Source organism: Sapajus apella, unplaced genomic scaffold (assembly GCF_009761245.1).
Source record: "Sapajus apella isolate SASKATOON/1434 unplaced genomic scaffold, GSC_monkey_1.0 scaffold115, whole genome shotgun sequence".
In the NCBI taxonomy this organism is placed as follows: domain Eukaryota; kingdom Metazoa; phylum Chordata; class Mammalia; order Primates; family Cebidae; genus Sapajus; species Sapajus apella.
Genome location: NW_022437055.1, coordinates 2296773 through 2314519, shown reverse-complemented (window position 1 = coordinate 2314519; position 17747 = coordinate 2296773). Strand labels below are relative to the sequence as shown.

The window sequence follows — 17747 nt, the reverse complement described above, 5'->3', positions numbered from 1 at the left end:
GTTACCCAGGCTGGAGTGCAATGGTGCGATCTCGGCTCACCGCAACCTCCGCCTCCTGGGTTCAGGCAATTCTCCTGCCTCAGCCTCCTGAGCAGCTGGGACTACAGGCACGCGCCACCATGCCCAGCTGATTTTTTGTATTTTTAGTAGAGACGGGGTTTCACCATGTTGACCAGGATGGTCTCGATCTCTTAACCTCGTGATCCACCTGCCTCGGCCTCCCAAAGTGCTGGGATTACAGGCGTGAGCCACCGCGCCCAGCATTGCTTTTAACTTCTTTGCAAATTCCATGTCTTCATTAGTAATGTGAAAATATAGGACGGATTCCTAACTGAAGAGCACTAAGATGCATACATAACAAAGTCATAGGACACAGTCGTAAGTCATAGCCTTTTAATGACCCTGGAAAATATTTCTGTTCCAATGTTAAATGGTGAAACCATGAGACAAAATCCTATGATCCATTGGATTAGAATTTATAGTCATTCCTATATTTGTGTCCATTCAAGTTGGGCCGTGTGTGCCTTGTTAGGCTGGAGGCTATCCAGACCCTTATGTTAGAGCCCCACTAAATAGCAGCCTCCCCCTCAACATATAAGGCCTAATGACTAGGTCAGAATATGGAGTAAAACTCCCAGGGAACCTAGATAGGGAGTCAGGACAAGAACCACGTGGCCTGGTGCCTCAATTTCTTCTTCTCCGAGACCTTAGGGGTAAGCTTTTTTTTTTTTTTTTTTAAGTTCTCGCCTTAGACATGGATCCCTATGCTCTGTCTCCATGATGACAGGACTATTTGATATCATAATAAAAAACTGCAGATATGATGCTGAGTGAGAAAATGTAGAAATGGGAAGACTTCAATGTGCAGGAACTGAGTTCTTAAAAAGAAGAGATGCTTGATGAGGGTGAGTGGATTACATCTCAGTTTACTCTCTAATGGAAACCAGAAGCAAGTGGCTAAGATTAATGTTTACACAAATTAGGAAAATGTTGTGTAGCCATAGTTTCTGGTGTCTTTGTCTCTTCGTGGACTTGTTTTTGGAAACATGTAGTCACGTATAGTGTCTACTTTTCTAAAGTAATATTCCTGAGGTCCTATTTTGAGATTTATCTTTCTTTATATTGAAAGCATGAAATGTTGACATATAAGATTTAGTATTGGTGACATTCAAATTAATTCACACTTTTCAATGGTTTGTTAAAATAAACACTTGGCCTAATCCAAACCACAGTATACACAGTAATCCACTTTCAATACAGATTTATTTTCTGCATGAAATTAACAATGTATGTTTATATCGAAAAATATGCATGGAAATAATCCAAAAATTCATGAGTTGCCTCGACAAGTTCTATGGTTGCCCTGGTAAGTTATATGAACTGTCCATCCCTGAATGTCTGACATGGGAACCAGGTCAAAAACCAGTAGGATTTTTACTGTTTGCTGGAGAAGATCTTTTCCAAGCTTTTAGCCCTTTTCTCCTTTTTGTGCATTCATCCACCGAATTTGTCTCCTGCAGGAGATAGCTTGATGTCACGGAAATGACTGGACCTGTAACTCTGAAGTAAATGAAACCCACGCAAACTAGGTCAGGAGGATATTTAATTTTTGAAAGAGCAAGATTACTAACAAGAACAAGATTCCTGATGGGGGCAGGTGGTGTAGGCCTTGGTTTGATTTCAAGTGGGAAACAAAATGAAAAAGTACAACTATAAGACTAGCTGGCTCCAAACTGGGCATCCATATTTGGTGGCGCATTTGCCAATGGGTGGTAGTTTTTCAGCCAGGAAGGGCGGGAGAAGAGGGATTACAAACAGGGATTCTTAGCATATCTGGCGCACTACTGCCATCTTGAGGATGTGCTTTAACAAATCCCACTCATAGGCGGGTGTTGAACAATGAGAACACATGGACACAGGGAGGGGAGCGCTACACACTGGGGTCAGTTGGGGGGAAATAGGGGAGGGAAAATGGGGGGTGGGGAGCTGGGGAGAGATAGCAAGGGGAGAGATGCCAGATGTAGGTGATGGGGAGGAAGGCAGCAAATCACACTGCCACGTGTGTACCTATGCAACAATCTTGCATGTTCTTCACATGTACCCCAAAACCTAAAATGCAATAAAATAAACAAATGGGAAAAAAAAAACAAATCCCTACGCCATTACAGCCTTCTCATGAGGACTACTTGGGGAGGGTCTGGTCTGCTAAGAGGTGGAAAAGGCTTGACCTCCAGGCTGGGAGTCCTTGCTTTCTCATCTAAGGCCTTAAAAGAGACCTGGACATTGGCATTATCTTTGTGTAGAACCTGGAGACTGGAGGTTCTAATAGCAAAGCCTGTAAACTTCCCTTGGGATAACCCTGTTGATTGTGGGCGGTACTGATGCTACCAGAGATCCAAAGACCCATTGCAAGATGACAGCACGTGAAAGCCTGCTGGCCCTTGCTCTGAGGGGCAACAACAGGAGACAGATACCCACAAGAACCTATATGTATGTTTGACTGGGTTCCTGCTGTCTTCCCCACACCTGGAGCAGCCGAGGCCCCGCCCCATGACTTGCTGTGCCAGGACTGCCTGGCAGCTGCTGGTTCACTCCAAGACCCTCACACTCCGCAGTCCAAGCCCCTCACACTCTAGGTTCTACACCAAGATCCCGCCAATGTCTAGGTCTCTCTTCAGGCGTTAGAGGAGAAGGCAAGAAGACCTCGCCTAGAGGCCAAGCCTCTTCCGCCTTCCCACAGATCAACCTTTCCTCCACAGCGAGGCTTCCTGGGAAGGAGGCTGTAGTGGAGTATTCTGTCTTTAAAGGATTTCCTCACGGGACATTAGTACTCCACATTTTCAGTGAAGCCCTTTCTCCTGCCCTTCCTCTGTGAAATAAGCAAACCAGAGATAAAGGCGCTACCAAACATGGCTGCCTGGAGATTTGTCTAGTTTTGTGCAACCTGGTCTTACTGTTGAATTCTTTGTTTTTTTCCACCTAAAAACAAAATGAGGCTTAAATCACCCATGCTCATTAGGAATTTTGTTTTTTTCACAAATATCATCTTCACTGTGTCTATCTGGGTATGATTTACTTCACACAATTACAGGTCCAGCAAGTTCCATGGTATCAAATGGTCTCCTTCAGGTGGTAAGTTGAGTGGATGAAGGTACAACAGCAAAGATAGATATCAAAGAGATAGATATCCAGTGCATGAAATTGAAAACAAGCTAAGTGAAAGAAGCAAGACTTTGAAAAAGGCCCCTTATTGTGATGATCAGTAGTGAGGGAAGGCAGATGAGTGTTTGCCAGGGGCTGAACAGAGAGTGGAATGAGGAATAATTGCTTAATGGGTCCAGGGTCTTCTTTTGTGGTAATGAAAATGATTTGCCAGTAGATATAGGTAATGCTTGCACTACATTGTGAAAATACTAAATGCCACTGAATTTCACACATTTTAAAGGTTAATTTTATGACATATGAATTTTACCAACTCAGTTTTTAAAAGTGCCAGTACTTTTAAAGCTGTAATTATTTCCATGAATAATGAATTATATTTGAAAAGTTCTCAAGTTATCGGTGAAGAAATCTTCTTTTAACAGTTATGCTGTAAGGTGGACTGGCTTGGTGCCTCATGCCTGTAATCCTAGCACTTTGGGAGGCCAAAATGGGAGGATCACTTAAGACCAGAAGTTTGAGTTCAAACTGGTCAACATAAGGAAACATCGTATCTAACATTAGAAAAACAAAAACATGCCGGGCGCGGTGGCTCAAGCCTGTAATCCCAGCACTTTGGGAGGCCGAGGCGGGTGGATCACGAAGTCAAGAGATCGAGACCATCCTGGTCAACATGGTGAAACCCCGTCTCTACTAAAAATACAAAAAATTAGCTGGGCATGGTGGCACATGCCTGTAATCCCAGCTACTCAGGAGGCTGAGGCAGGAGAATTGCCTGAACCCAGGAGACGGAGGTTGCGGTGAGCCGAGATCGCGCCATTGCACTCCAGCCTGGGTAACAAGAGCGAGACTCCGTCTCAAAAACAAACAAACAAACAAAAAAAAAACAAACAAAAAAAAAACAAAAACAGTTGTACCACAGAGGAATTTGAACATTAGGTTATAAAAGTCCATATTATATGTGCATAGGGAACAGATGATATCTAGCACAAACATTTGAAAAGTGATTATTTCTTCTCACTATATGAGACTCAGCATGATTTCTACTTTATAATTTTAAAGTTCTTCTAGAGTAATATATAAAAAAAACTTCAAGCACTCAAAATTATATATGGATGTATATATATTCAAGGAGTATAAGGGAATGCTGAAATTTTGTTCAAAATTTCAAGCAGTATGCATCCAATTATATTTAAAGTAAATTGTGTCGGGTGTGTGTGTGTATTTATTTCTGTCTGTAGGTATATTACAATATTTTAAATGCCATATATATTTATACGCACACACACACACACACACACACACACACACATATATATTACACAGTGTCTCACTCTGTTGCCTAGGCAAGTGTGCAATGGATGATCATGGGTCACTGCAGGATCAATCTCCCTGGGCTCAGGTGGTCCTCACACCTCCGCCTTTTATGTAACTGGGGCTTCCATTGCATGCCACCAGGCCCGGCTATTTTTTGTATTTTTTGTAGAGACAGGGTCTTACTACATTGATCGGGCTGGTCTTGAACTCCTGGGCTCAAGCTATGCATCTGCATTGGCCTTCCAAAGTGTTGGGATTATAGTTGTGAGCCACTGTGCCCGGCCAATGCTATATATTTTTAATCATACTAGGTGTTATAATGAGTATATGTTTGAAGATGGTATTTTTGGCCAACAAATTCATAACTTTAATTAATCTTTATATAAACGGAGACACTAATAAAGCATTCTGGCTTCATGTGAGTTGTGTGAATGCATCCATCTTACAGTTTTCTTAGGTTACACATCTAGGTGACTAAATGTGAGAGATGCCTATTTTGACTATAATTTTTATTGAATTTTGTTATCTTTCTTTTGAGATTTCAAAGATAAAATTTTAAGGAAAGAATTAAGAATAAAAATTTGAGAAGAATTAAAAATCCTAATTTTCTAGGTATAAGTATGTATAATACATATGTTTATATTGCGTATAAACACATATTTCTATTTTATGTGTGTATAAATATATGTATGTTAGATTTAAAAGTGAAAATTGAACAGTCCAATCAAGACGTTTTTTGCCAATACTTTATTGTCTAAAATTCAGATATTTCAACTTTCTTATGAGAATAAAAAAAACTCCTCAGGAATAAGATGTGAAACTTTTAACTCTTCAACCTTATGTATAGCTAAATTGAATTAAAATTTAAATTTATTGTGGTGTTTGACTGTATATATAGAACTTTTTATCTGCGTATGGAAAAAATGAGAGTAAATAGGGAAAACAGTTATCATTGTTTAATACAGTTTTATGACATTGCTTTTCTCTTGATCAGCACATGGTTATTTTTAACTGCTTTGCAAATTTCATGTCTTTGTTACTGAAGAGAAAGTATAGGACTGATTCCTAACTGAAAAACAATAAGACACATACACACGAAAATCATAGAGCACAGTCCTATGTGACAGCCGTTTAATGACGCTGGAAAATATTTGTATTTCAATGTTAAATAATGAAACCATAAGACAAAATCCTGTGATCAATCTGATTAGTATTTATAGTCATTCCTGTATTTGTGTCCATTAAAGTATGGCTGTGTGTGTCTTGTCAGGCTTGAGAGGTATCTGGACCCTTATGTTAGAGCCCCACTAAATAGCATCCTCCCCTCTATGTATAAGGCCTACTGATTAAGTCAGAACATGGAGTAAAACTCTCAGGGAACCTGAGTAGAGAATCAGGACAAGAATCACATGGCCTGGTGCCTAGCTTTGTTCTCCAAGACTTTAGTGGTGAGCTTTTTTTTTCTTCTCTCCTTAGGCATGGAAGCCTAAGGTCTCTCCCCAATACTACAAGACTATTTGATATCATAATAAAATACTGCAGATATGATGTGGCGTGAAAAGAGTAAAAATGGGAAGACTTGGCTGTGCAGAAACTGAGTTCTTTTTTTTTTTTTTTTTTGAGACGGGGTTTCGCTCTTGTTACCCAGGCTGGAGTGCAATGGCGCGACCTCGGCTCACCGCAACCTCCGCCTCCTGGGTTCAGGCAATTCTCCTGCCTCAGCCTCCCGAGTAGCTGGGACTACAGGCATGCGCCACCATGCCCAGCTAATATTTTGTATTTTTAGTAGAGACGGGGTTTCACCGTGTTGACCAGGATGGTCTCGATCTCTTGACCTCGTGATCCACCCGCCTCGGCCTCCCAAAGTGCTGGGATTACAGGCGTGATCCACCGCGCCCGGCCTGAAACTGAGTTCTTAAAAAGAGGAAATGCTTGATGAGGTTGTGTGGATTACATGTCAGTCCAATGGAAACCAAAAGCAAATGGTTAAGAGTGGAAATTGTTTACACAAATTGAGCAAAATGTTAGGTTGCCATAATTTCTGGTGTCTTTGTCTCTTCGTGGTCTTTAAAGAAATGGGTAGTGATGTATCTGTAAAAAATCAAACAAAGAACTGATATTGCCTACTTTACTAAAGTAATTTTCCAGAGGCCGAATGTTAAGATTTACCTCTATTTATATTGAAGGCGTGAAATGTTGACATATAAGACTTAGTACTGGTGACATTCAAATGAATTCATGCGTCTGAGAGGTTTGTTAAAATACACACTTGGCCTGATCCAAACCACAGTGTACACAGTCATCCACTTTTAATACAGATTTATTTTTCTGCATGAAGTTAACAACATATGTACATATTGAAAGATATGCATGCAGATAATCTAAAAGTTCATGAGTTGCCTTGACAAGTTATATGGTAGCAGTTTTCTTCGTTATTAATACATGGATTTTTTTTTTTGAGATGGAGTCTCAATCTGTCACCCAGGCTGGAGAGCAGTGGCATGCCTCAGCTCACTGCAAATTCTTGCGTCCCAGGTTCAAGCAGTTATCCTGCCTCAGCTTCCTGAGTAGCTGGGACTGCAGGTGCCCACCACAATGCCCAGCTAACTTTTTGTATTTTTAATAGAGATGGGGTTTTACTGTATTGGTCAGGCTGGTCTTGCACTCCTGACCTCATGATCCACCCACCTTGGCCTCCCAAAGTGCTGGGATTACAGGCATGAGCCACCACGCCCTGCGGATTTTTCTTAATATTTGTCAAGCATTATTCTTTAATTTACAAGTTGGAGAATGCTGTAATCCTTATACCTAAAAGACAAATTATAATACTCTCAGAGACACACACAAACATGAACACACACAGCCCATAAATTCTCAGGAAATACTTGAAGTATATGTAATGGCATGGGCACATGCTATGTTTTGATGTTAAATGATGAGACCATGAGATTAAACTCTGAGTCACCTTGACAGGAATTGAACGTATGTACTATGAGTATCATGCCATGTGGAGTATATACGCCATGCAGTAATGAGTATCACCTGGTTTGTCCTCTAATGGCTCATGTCAAATTGTTGTCTACAATGCACCACAAAAGGCTCTTAGAATAGGAAGAATTTTCTGGTTGCCTGACAGGGGAGCCAGGTCAAAGACCCCTGGGATTTATAAATTGTTTGCTGGAGGTCTTTTTAAAGCTTTAAGCTCTTTTCTCTCTCTCTCTCTCTCTCTCTTTTTTTTCTTTTTTTGAGACAGTCTCACTGTGTTGCTCAGGCTGTAGTACAATGGCATGCTCCTCGCTTAGTGCAACCTCGGCCTCCCAGGTTCAAGTGATTCTCCTACATCATCCTCTCAAGCAGCTGGGATTACAGGCCTGTGCCACCATGCTCGGCTAATTTTTGTATTTTAGTAGAGACAGGGCTTCGCCTTGTTGGCCAGGCTGGTCTCGAACTTCTGCCCTTGGGTCATCCCCCCAGCCTCAGCCTCCCAAAGTGCTGGGATTAAAGGCATGAGTGATGGCCTCTTTTCTCTTTTTTGTGTGTTCATCCACTGAATTTATCCACTGAAGGAGACAGTTTGATGCCATGGAAATTACTGAACCTATAACTGAAGTAAATGAAACCCACACAGAGTAGGTCAGGAGGATATTTAATTTCTGAAAGAACTAGATTCCTAATGAGGGCGGGTGCTTTAGGCCTCGGTTTGATTTCAAGTGGAAAACAAAATGAAAAAGTGCATCAGTAAGACCAGCTTGCTCCCAACTGGGCAAAATATAAGGCATCCAAGTTTGGAGAGCCTTTGTCTATGGGTGGTGGTTTTTTCAGACAGGAAGGGCAAGAGAAGGGGGCTACCAACAGGGCTTCTTGGCATATCAGGTGCTCTACTGTCATTACAAGGATGTCATTTAACGAATCCCTAGGCCATTAGTGTTCTTCCCATGAGGACTACCTGTTAGAGAAGGTTTGGCCTATGCGGAGGTGAAGTAGGCTTGGGCTACATGCTGAGAGTCCTTGCCTTCTCCTCTAAGGCCTTAAAAGAGACCTGGAACGGCTGGGCGGGGTGGCTCACACCTGTAATCCTAGCACTTTGGGAGGCCAAGGGGGGTGGATCACCTGAGGTCAGGAGTTCAAAACCAGCCTGGCCATGATGGTGAAACCCTATCTTTAATTAAAAAAAAAAAGGAGAGAGAGACATGGATATTGGTGGTACCTTGTGTAGAACCTGGAGAATGAAGGTTCTAATAGCAAAACCTGTAAACTTCCCTTGGAATAACCATGTTCCTTGTGCATGGTACTGATGTTACCAGCGACCCAAAGACTCATAGCAAGATGCCCGCATGTGAAAGCCTGCTGACTCTTGCTCCAAGGGGCAGGTACAAAAGACAGATGCCCACAAGAGCCTCCATGTGTATTTGAGTGGGTTCCTGCAATCCTGCCCACACCAGGAAGAACTAAGTTTCCGCCCCATGACTTCTGGTGCCAGGACCTGCTGGCACCTGCTGGTTCACTCCAAGCACCTTAATCTTCAGCTTCTACAGGATACTGCCAATGTTCCTGTCTCTTTTCAGGCCTTAGAGGAGAAGGCAAGAAGACCTAGCCTGGAGGCCAAGCACAGATCAGCCTTTCCTCCTCAGCTAGGCTTCCCAGGAAGGATGTCATGATGGCGTATTCCATCTTTAAACAATTTCCTCACGGTGACAGTAGGGCTCCACATTTTCATTGAGGCCCTATCATGGAGCCATTTTCACCCACCCTTCCTGTCTGAAAAAAATGGCACCCAGAGATAAAGGCGCCACTGAACATGGTTTCCTGGAGATTTGTCCAGTATGGTGCAACCTGGTCTTGTGACTGGTAGAGGGTCATGATTGCAAGTTTTGCAGGTTCTTGGCGTTTTGAACAAATAATTGCACAAAATGTCCAGCAAAGCAAAGCAAGAATGAAGCAACAAAAGAATGAAAGTGGGGGCTGGGCATGGTGGCTCAAGCCTGTAATCCCAGCCCTTTGGGAGGCCTAGGTGGGGGAATCCTGAGGTCAGGAGATCAAGACCATCCTAACCAACATGGTGAAACCCCATCTCTACTAAAAATACAAAAGTTAGCCGGGCGAGGTGGCAGTCACCTGTAATCCTGCCTCAGGAGGCTGAGGCAGGAGAATTGCTTGAACCCAGGAGGCAGAGGTTGCAGTGAGCCTAGATTGCACCATTGCACTCCAGCCTGGGCGACAGAGTGAGACTCCTATCTCAAAAAAAAAAAAAAAAAAGAAAAAAAAGAAAAGAAAAGGAAACCAGAAAACATGCATTGAAATGACAATTGAATGATGTCTCTTTATAAAATGTTTAAATGGCCAACCAGGCAACCAAATGTACCTGAAATTTTAATTGTTTTCTCAGGAATAAGGGATAAAGCATTGGTTATAAACTGTTTTAAACAATTTTAGTATTAGCTGGTTTAACAGTTTTTTATTGATATTTAATTAATTTTTTGTTTTACTTGGGTTAGTAGCTTTATACAAGGAAACTTGGTTATTTCTATAGTTTACAATAACTAAGCATAATAACTATAATTGTGATTGGTAGCATATACTTAGACATTATAATTTTAGAAATCCCATACAGTTTTGGAATATTTAGTAGTAGTATTCACAAAAATACAACCTAAAGAAGATTGGGCATCATTTTGGCAATCCCTCATACCTAAACATGTCAAATAATCCTGTTTACCTCTCTTTTCTGGACATTTCAGTGGTCTTCTGAATTATTCCAAAAGCCAGGTGCCAGGGAAGACAATTTTGCAACTGAAGTTTGATTTTGGGAATTCCAGATTACCACAAGTTATTTATTTTGCCAAAATGATGGCTCAGAAATTTTAAAGAAGCAAAAACCTTTTATAACCCTTCTGAACATTTTCACACAGAGAACCTCTTCTGCAAGACTGATTTCCCCAGTTCTTCCACCACTTCTTTGAACCTTCAGCTTTTTCCTAATTTAACTTAAAACAATCCTTTAACACTGGGCAAAAGTTGACATTTTCATGCCTTCTTTTAACCTTTTACTATAAAAATACATTTTACTGTTTTTATGCACCTTGCATATAAATCTATTTCCAGTAGTTTTAATTAATTCCTAGCAGTTTTACCTTTAAGGTAAAACATGGTAAGTTGCTTTACTTGTGTGCTAAGTGCAGCTAAGGCTTGTCTTCTTAGTCAAAGGGATGGCTGGTTTTATGTCCCCAGTCATCACCAATTGTGAAGCAGGCAAGACAGACAGTCCTCAAAACCTCAAAAGCCGTTTGTAACCTTAAAACACTTAGCAAACCTTGCATCTGACCTGCATAGTTTAGTTCACCTATTTTTTTTTTTTTTTTTGAGACTGAGTTTCGCTCTTATTGCCCAGGCTGGAGTGCAATGGCATGTTTTTAAGTTTTATCTTTATTTAAACTGAAGGCTTGACATGTTGACAAACAATGCTTCGTATTGGGACATTCAAATGAACTCATGCTCTTCAAAGCTTTGTTAAAATACACACTTGGTTTGATCCAAACCACAATGTACGCAATTATCCAATTTTAATATAGGTTTTTTTTGCTTGAAATTAAGAATGTATGTTTATATTGAAAGATAATCATGGAAATAATTCAAGAGTTATTTGATGCCTTGACATATTTTATGGTAGTGCTTTTCTTTTTTATAGTGCATGGATTTTTTTTTGAGTCTTTGTCAAGCATTGTTCTTTAATTAAGCAGTGGAAGAATACCGTAAGTCTTATACCTAAAAGAGAAATTCTAAAACACGCACACACATACATTCATACACACACACACACACACATACCTGATAAAGTCTCAAGAAATACTTGAAGAATATTTAATCTTTTGGGGAAATATTTTATGTTAAATGATGAGCCCATGAGATGAAACTCTCAGTAATCTCTGTATTATTTTGGGGTGGAGTCTCTCTCTGTCACCCAGGTTGGAGTGCAGTGGCATGATCTTGGTTCACTGCAACCACTGCCTCACGGGTTCAAGCGATTCTCCTGTCTCAGCCTCCCAAGTAGCTGGGAATACAGGAATGTGCCACCATGCACGGCTAATTTTTTTGTATTTTTTGTAGAGATGGGGTTTCACTATGTTAACCAGGCTAGTCTCGAACTCCTGACCTTGTGATCCGCCTGCCTTGGCCTCCCAAAGTTCTGGGATTACAAGCGTGAGCTGCTGCTTCTGGCCTGAAACTCTGAGTAACCTCTGTAGGAATTGTACATATATAGTATGAGTATCATGCCATGTGGAGCACATATTGCTTGCAGTAATGACAGCTTTCTTGTCCCTCCTCGATGGTTCATGCCAAATTATTGCCTACAGTGCAACAGATGAGGCTAGAACATGAAGAACTCCCTGGTTTTCTGGGAGGGGAGCCAGGTCAGAGACCACCAGGATTTATAAATTGTGTGCCAGGGAAGATCTCATCCAAGCTTCAAGCAATTTTCTCCATTTTGTGTCGTCATCCTCCTGTCCACCTAATTTATCCCCTGAAAGAGACAGTTTTACTCCATGGAAGTTACTGACACTGTAACTTTGTGAAGTAAATCATACCCACAGGGACTAGTTCTGGAAAATATTTAATTTCTGAAAGAAGAAGACTCTTGATGAGGGATTAGGCCTTGGTTTGATTTCAGATGGAAAACAAAAGCAAAAGTGCCACAGTAAGACCAGGTGACTCTAAACTGGGCAAAAAAGCAAGCCAGCCATGTTTCCTTGCACCATTGTCTCTGGGTGGCATTTTTTCAGACAGGAAGGGCCGGAGAAGGGGCTCCAAGACAGGGCTTCTTGGCATATCTCGAGCTCTACTGCCATCATGAGGAGGTAGTTTAATGACACCCTATGCCGTTTCAACATCCTTCCTGTGATTACTGTCTTTTGGGGAAGGATAGGTCTGGTAGGAGGTGAAAGAGGCTTCAGCTCTATGCTGGGCCTCCTTGCCTTCTTGTCTAAGGCCTTAAAAGAGACCTGGACGTTAATGGTGTCTTGGTGTAGAACCTGTAGAGTGAAGTTTCTAAAAGCAAATCCTATAAACTTGCCATGGAACAACCTTGTTCATTGTTCATGAATATTGAGGCCACAAGAGACCCAGAGGCCCACGAGAGCTTGTATTTGTCTTTGAGTGGGTTTCTGCAGTCCTACCACTCCAGGAGGAACCAAGGCCCCACTTCATGACTTCCTGTGCCAGTATCTCCTGGCAGCTGCTGGTTCACTCCAAATCCCTCACTCTCAAGGTTCTACACCAAGATACCACCAATGTCTAGGTCTCTCTTAAGGCCTTAGAGGAGAAGGCAAGGAGGCCCAGCATGGAGCCCAAGCCTCTCCTACTTCCCCTCATTACAGGCCTTCCCCACCATCTGGGCCTCCCAGGAATGCTGTCATAATGGCGTAAGGTGTCTTTAAACGATTTCCTTATGATGGCAGTAGTGCTGCAGATATTTTGAGTAGCCCTGCCTAAAGCCCTCTTCTCCAACCCTTTCTGTGTTCAGAAATGCCACCCACTCATGCCTGTAATCCCAGCATTTTGGGAGGCCAAGACGGGTTGATCACGAGGTCAGGAGATCGTGACCATCCTGGCCAACATAGTGAAACCTTATGTCTACTAAAAATGCAAAAATTAGCTGGGTGTGGTGGTGCGTGCCTGTAGTCCCAGCTACTCGGGAGGCAGATGCACGAGAATCACTCGAACCCAGGAGGCAGAGGTTGCAGTGAGCCGAGATTACACCACTACACTCCAGCCTGGTGACAGAGCAAGACTCTGTCTCCAAAAAAAAAAAAAAGAAAAGAAAAAAAAGAAAAAAGAAATGCCACCAAGAGAGACAAAGTCGTTAGGAAACATGACTGTCTTGCATTTTGCCCAGTTTGGGGTATACTGGTGTTACAGCTACACTTTTTCTTCTGTTTTCCACCTGAAAACAAAATGAGGCCTAAACCACTCACTGTCATCAGGAATCTCATTATTAAAAATTCCCCTGACCTAGTCCATGTTGGTATAATTTACTTCACAGAGGTACATGTCCAGTAATTTCTGTGACATAAAATTGTCTCTTTCAGGGGAGAAATTGGGTGGATGAAGCCACAAAAAGAAGAATATCGGTTGAAGCTTGGGGATCTTTGACAGTTTTCAAACCCTGGTGATTTCTGATCTGAGCTGGCTCTTTGCCCTGACAACCAGAGAGTGCTTCATGTTCTATTCTCATATGTTGCATTTGTAAACGAAAGAGTATCTCAGACAATTCTCTATCAGTTTTGAAAGTTTTCATCAAGGTTAAGGACACATCTGTGACATATCCTCAGGAGGTCCTGATGACATGTGTCCGCAGTAGTCTGGTCACAACTTGGTTTTATACAATTTTAGGGAGACGAGACATCAATTTGTATATGTAAGACATACATTGGTATAGTTCAGAAAGGCAGGACAACTAGAAGTGAGGAGGGGGCTTCCAGGTCACAGGTAGATAAGAAACAAAGGGTTGCATTCTTTTGACTTTCTAATTAGCCCTTCCAAAGGAAGCAATGAGGTATGCGTTTATCTCAGTGATCAGAGGTATGACATTGATTTCTGTTTGTCCTTTGTCCACAAATTTTGAGGAAGGTTTGTTAGTTTTTTGTATTTTATTTTTTTTTTTTTGATGGAATCTTGCTCTAGTCTCCCAGGCTGGAGTGCAGTGGCATGATCTCAGCTCACTGCAACCTCCGCCTCCCAGTTCAAGCGATTCTCCTGCCTCAGCCTGCCGAGTAGCTGGGATTACAGGTGCCTGCCACCACACCTGGCTAATTTTTGTATTTTTAGTACAGATTGGGTTTCACCGTGTTGGCCAGGCTTGTCTCGAACTCCTGACCTCAGGTGATCTGCTTGCCTCAGCCTCCCAAAGTGCTGGGATTACAGGCAGGAACCAACGTACCCAGCCTTTTTTTTGGAGTAAAATGGGAGGCAGTTTTGCCTTAAGCAGTTCCCAGATTGACTTTTTCCTTTGTCTTAGTGATTTTTGCATCCTGAGATTTGATTTCCTTTCACATTTACCTCCTTTTCTTTTTAAAATCTTTCAGAGCCGGGCGCGGTGGCTCAAGCCTGTAATCCCAGCACTTTGGGAGGCCGAGGCGGGTGGATCACGAGGTCAAGAGATCGAGACCATCCTGGTCAACATGGTGAAACCCCGTCTCCACCAAAAATACAAAAAAATTAGCTGGGCATGGTGGTGCGTGCCTGTAATCCCAGCTACTCAGGAGGCTGAGGCAGGAGAATTGCCTGAACCCAGGAGGCGGAGGTTGCGGTGAGCCGAGATCGCGCCATTGCACTCCAGCCTGGGTAACAAGAGCGAAACTCCGTCTCAAAAAAAAAAAAAAAAAAAAAAAAAAATTCTTTCAGAGAAGACATTTTAGAAGAAAATGAGTCTCTGGTGTCAGGTTTTCTCTTATCTCTCATGGCTAGTTTATTCGTAGACGGGTAGGTCCCACATTATTAGGAACATTCATTTTTAGCAGTTTGTGAAGTTTCATGTTCTACAAAGAGAATATAGGGTGTGGAAGGGACAAAAATAGCAACAAACAAAAAATAAGAGGAACAATTCTGGAAAATTGATACAGGCCATATTACTGTGAAGTCTATATATCAGTAGGCATGTGTGAAAGTGGCTTATGTATGTGAACAGCATGCTGTTATATTCTTCTGAAGTTTTAAGTTGTCCACATTTCGTTTGCAGGGCTTTAGGAAAGCACAGCTTATTTTTTAGTGATTTCTTTATTTTATTTTATTTTTTATTCTTGTGAGACCAAGTCTTTCTCTGTTGCCAGGCTGGAGTGCAGTGACACGATCTTGGCTCACTACAACCTCCTACTCCCTGGTTCAAGCAATTCTGCCTCAGCCTCCCAAGTAGCTGGGAGTACAGGCAAGTGCCATCACGCCCAACTAATTTTTATATTTTTAGTAGAGACAGGGTTTCACCATGTTGGCCAGGCTGGTCTCAAACTCCTGACCTTGTGATCTGCCCACCTCAGCCTCCTAAAGTGCTGGAATTACAGGCGTGAGCCACCGTGCCAGCCAGTTTTTAATGATTTCCAGTCAGGAGAAATGGGAAAGGAAAGGAAAGGAAAAAAGAAGAAAAAAGTTGAAAACATAATTTTGGAGACTTGTAGCCAGGAAAAATTTTAGAATTCAGTCCAAACTGTAAAAAATAATAAAAATGGAAAAAAAACATTAAACAAGACCAGAATTTAACAACAGGTGTACTATAGATCATTTTGAAACATACTTTATTTTTGCTCTCTTGTCCTGTTTTCACTAACAACAAATCATAGTACAAAATCATTGGAAAAATAAGTTTTAGTCTTATTATACTTGGCTAGAGTATTTTCATAAAGTCAGCAAGAATAATTATTTGCCATGTAGTCTCCTGTTGTTTTTGTTTTTTTAATTGGATTTTCTGGATCTTTATTCCATAAGAAATCTCTGATTTGAATTTAAAGTCTTAAGCCCAGCCCGTGCCTGCAAATACCCATATTAATTGGGTGAATTCTTCACCTTGAGGTCCCAAGAAAACTTGGGGCTCTTGGGCCTGTCAGAAATTAACGTTCTTTACTTATCAGAGGTCAGGAACCTGTACAGGAACTACATAGACAAGCTTTGAGGCCAGCTTTTTCCCAAGGGGTTTTTATTGGCTCTGTCAGTCAACTTTGATTCCTTAAAGGAGTCTGTATCTGATACCATGCCATTCTAGTCAAAACCTTTGTAAAATAACCAGTGTCTCCAATTGTGTCCTGTTACAAAAGAAAACAGATTCTTTCCTTTTTCTTTCTTTCTCTCTTTCTTTCTCTTTCCTTCTTTCTCTTTCTTTCTTTTTTTCTTTTTTTCTTTTCTTTCTTTCTTTCTTTCTTTTTCTTTTCTTTCTTTCTTTCTTTCTTTCTTTCTCTTTCTTTCTCTCTTTCTTTCTCTTTCTTTTCTTTTTCTTTCTTTATCTTCTTTCTCTCTTTCTTTCTTTCTTTCTTTCTTTTTTTTCTTTCTTTCTTTTGTTTCTTTCTTTTTTTTCTTTTTTTCTGCTAATATCTGGAATGCAGTGGCATGATCTCGATTCATTTCGACCTCCACCTCCTGGGTTCTAGTGATTCTCGTACCTCAGCCTCCTGAGTAGCTGGGACTATAGGTGCATGTCACCATGCCCTGCTAATTTTTTTTTTTTTTTTTTTTGTATTTGTAGCAGAGAGAGGGTTTCGCCTTGCTGAGCAAGCTGGTGTGGAACTCCTGATGACCTCAGGTGATCCACCCACCTCAGCCTCCCAAAGTGCTGGGATTACAGGCATGAGCCACCATACCTGGCCAGAATACAGATTCTTATTGCACTTAGGCAAATAACTATATTGCCCTAAGTTAAGAATACCACAGCTAGTTTCTAAATTTTGAAGAAATCAGGTAGAGAGAAATATCTTCCAAATTTTGTTTATATGAGTATACTTTACTCAATTGTTAAAAGCAGTAGGGCCGGGCGCGGTGGCTCAAGCCTGTAATCCCAGCACTTTGGGAGGCCGAGGCGGGTGGATCATGAGGTCAAGAGATCGGGACCATCCTGGTCAACATGGTGAAATCCCGTCTCTACTAAAAAAAAAAATACAAAAAATTAGCTGGGCATGGTGGCGCGTGCCTGTAATCCCAGCTACTCAGGAGGCTGAGGCAGGAGAATTGCCTGAACCCAGGAGACAGAGGTTGCGGTGAGCCGAGATCGCGCCATTGCTCTCCAGCCTGGGTAACAAGAGCGAAACTCCGTCTCACCCCCGAGTAGCTGGGAAAAAAAAAAAAAAAAAAAAGCAGTAAATAGCTCAAAAGTTTTCTTGGCTCTGAAAAACAAAAAAAGGATCCATAAGGTTTTAGGCAAAAAGTCATAAAAGGGTTATTACACTCTTTTATTAGTTCAATTCATGCATTTAACTCCTTTTCTGCTTGATATTCATGAACATTTCAGCTCTCAATGGGAGCCTTGGAAGTTTTTTTCTCTATTCTAGTGGCACAGTCTCTAAAACCTGCATTCCAGAGCATCTGTCAGAGTCCTATGTTGATTATAAAACCACCTTTTGTAAAGGATAAAAGTAAAACAATTGTGGACGACAAAAATCTCAGAACAGTCATGGTTAAAGACACAATTGACCAATTTAATAGCTTATGTTCATTAGAACATTTAATAGCTTGGTTCATTAAACCAATATTAATAGCTTATTTATAAAACATGGTTACTTCTGTGGCATGCATCAGTT

At 41.4% G+C, this 17747-nt stretch overlaps 1 long non-coding RNA gene across 1 annotated transcript in view; it reads left to right on the top strand.

The window, feature by feature from the left end:
- Window positions 1-5965, top strand: part of LOC116537974 — a 47962-nt gene extending 41997 nt beyond the window's left edge. Inside the window, exon 8 of the long non-coding RNA XR_004263444.1 lies at window positions 5953-5965. This is a non-coding gene — a long non-coding RNA (uncharacterized LOC116537974). The remainder of the gene's footprint in view (window positions 1-5952) is intronic.
- The last annotated feature ends 11782 nt before the right edge of the window (window positions 5966-17747 follow it).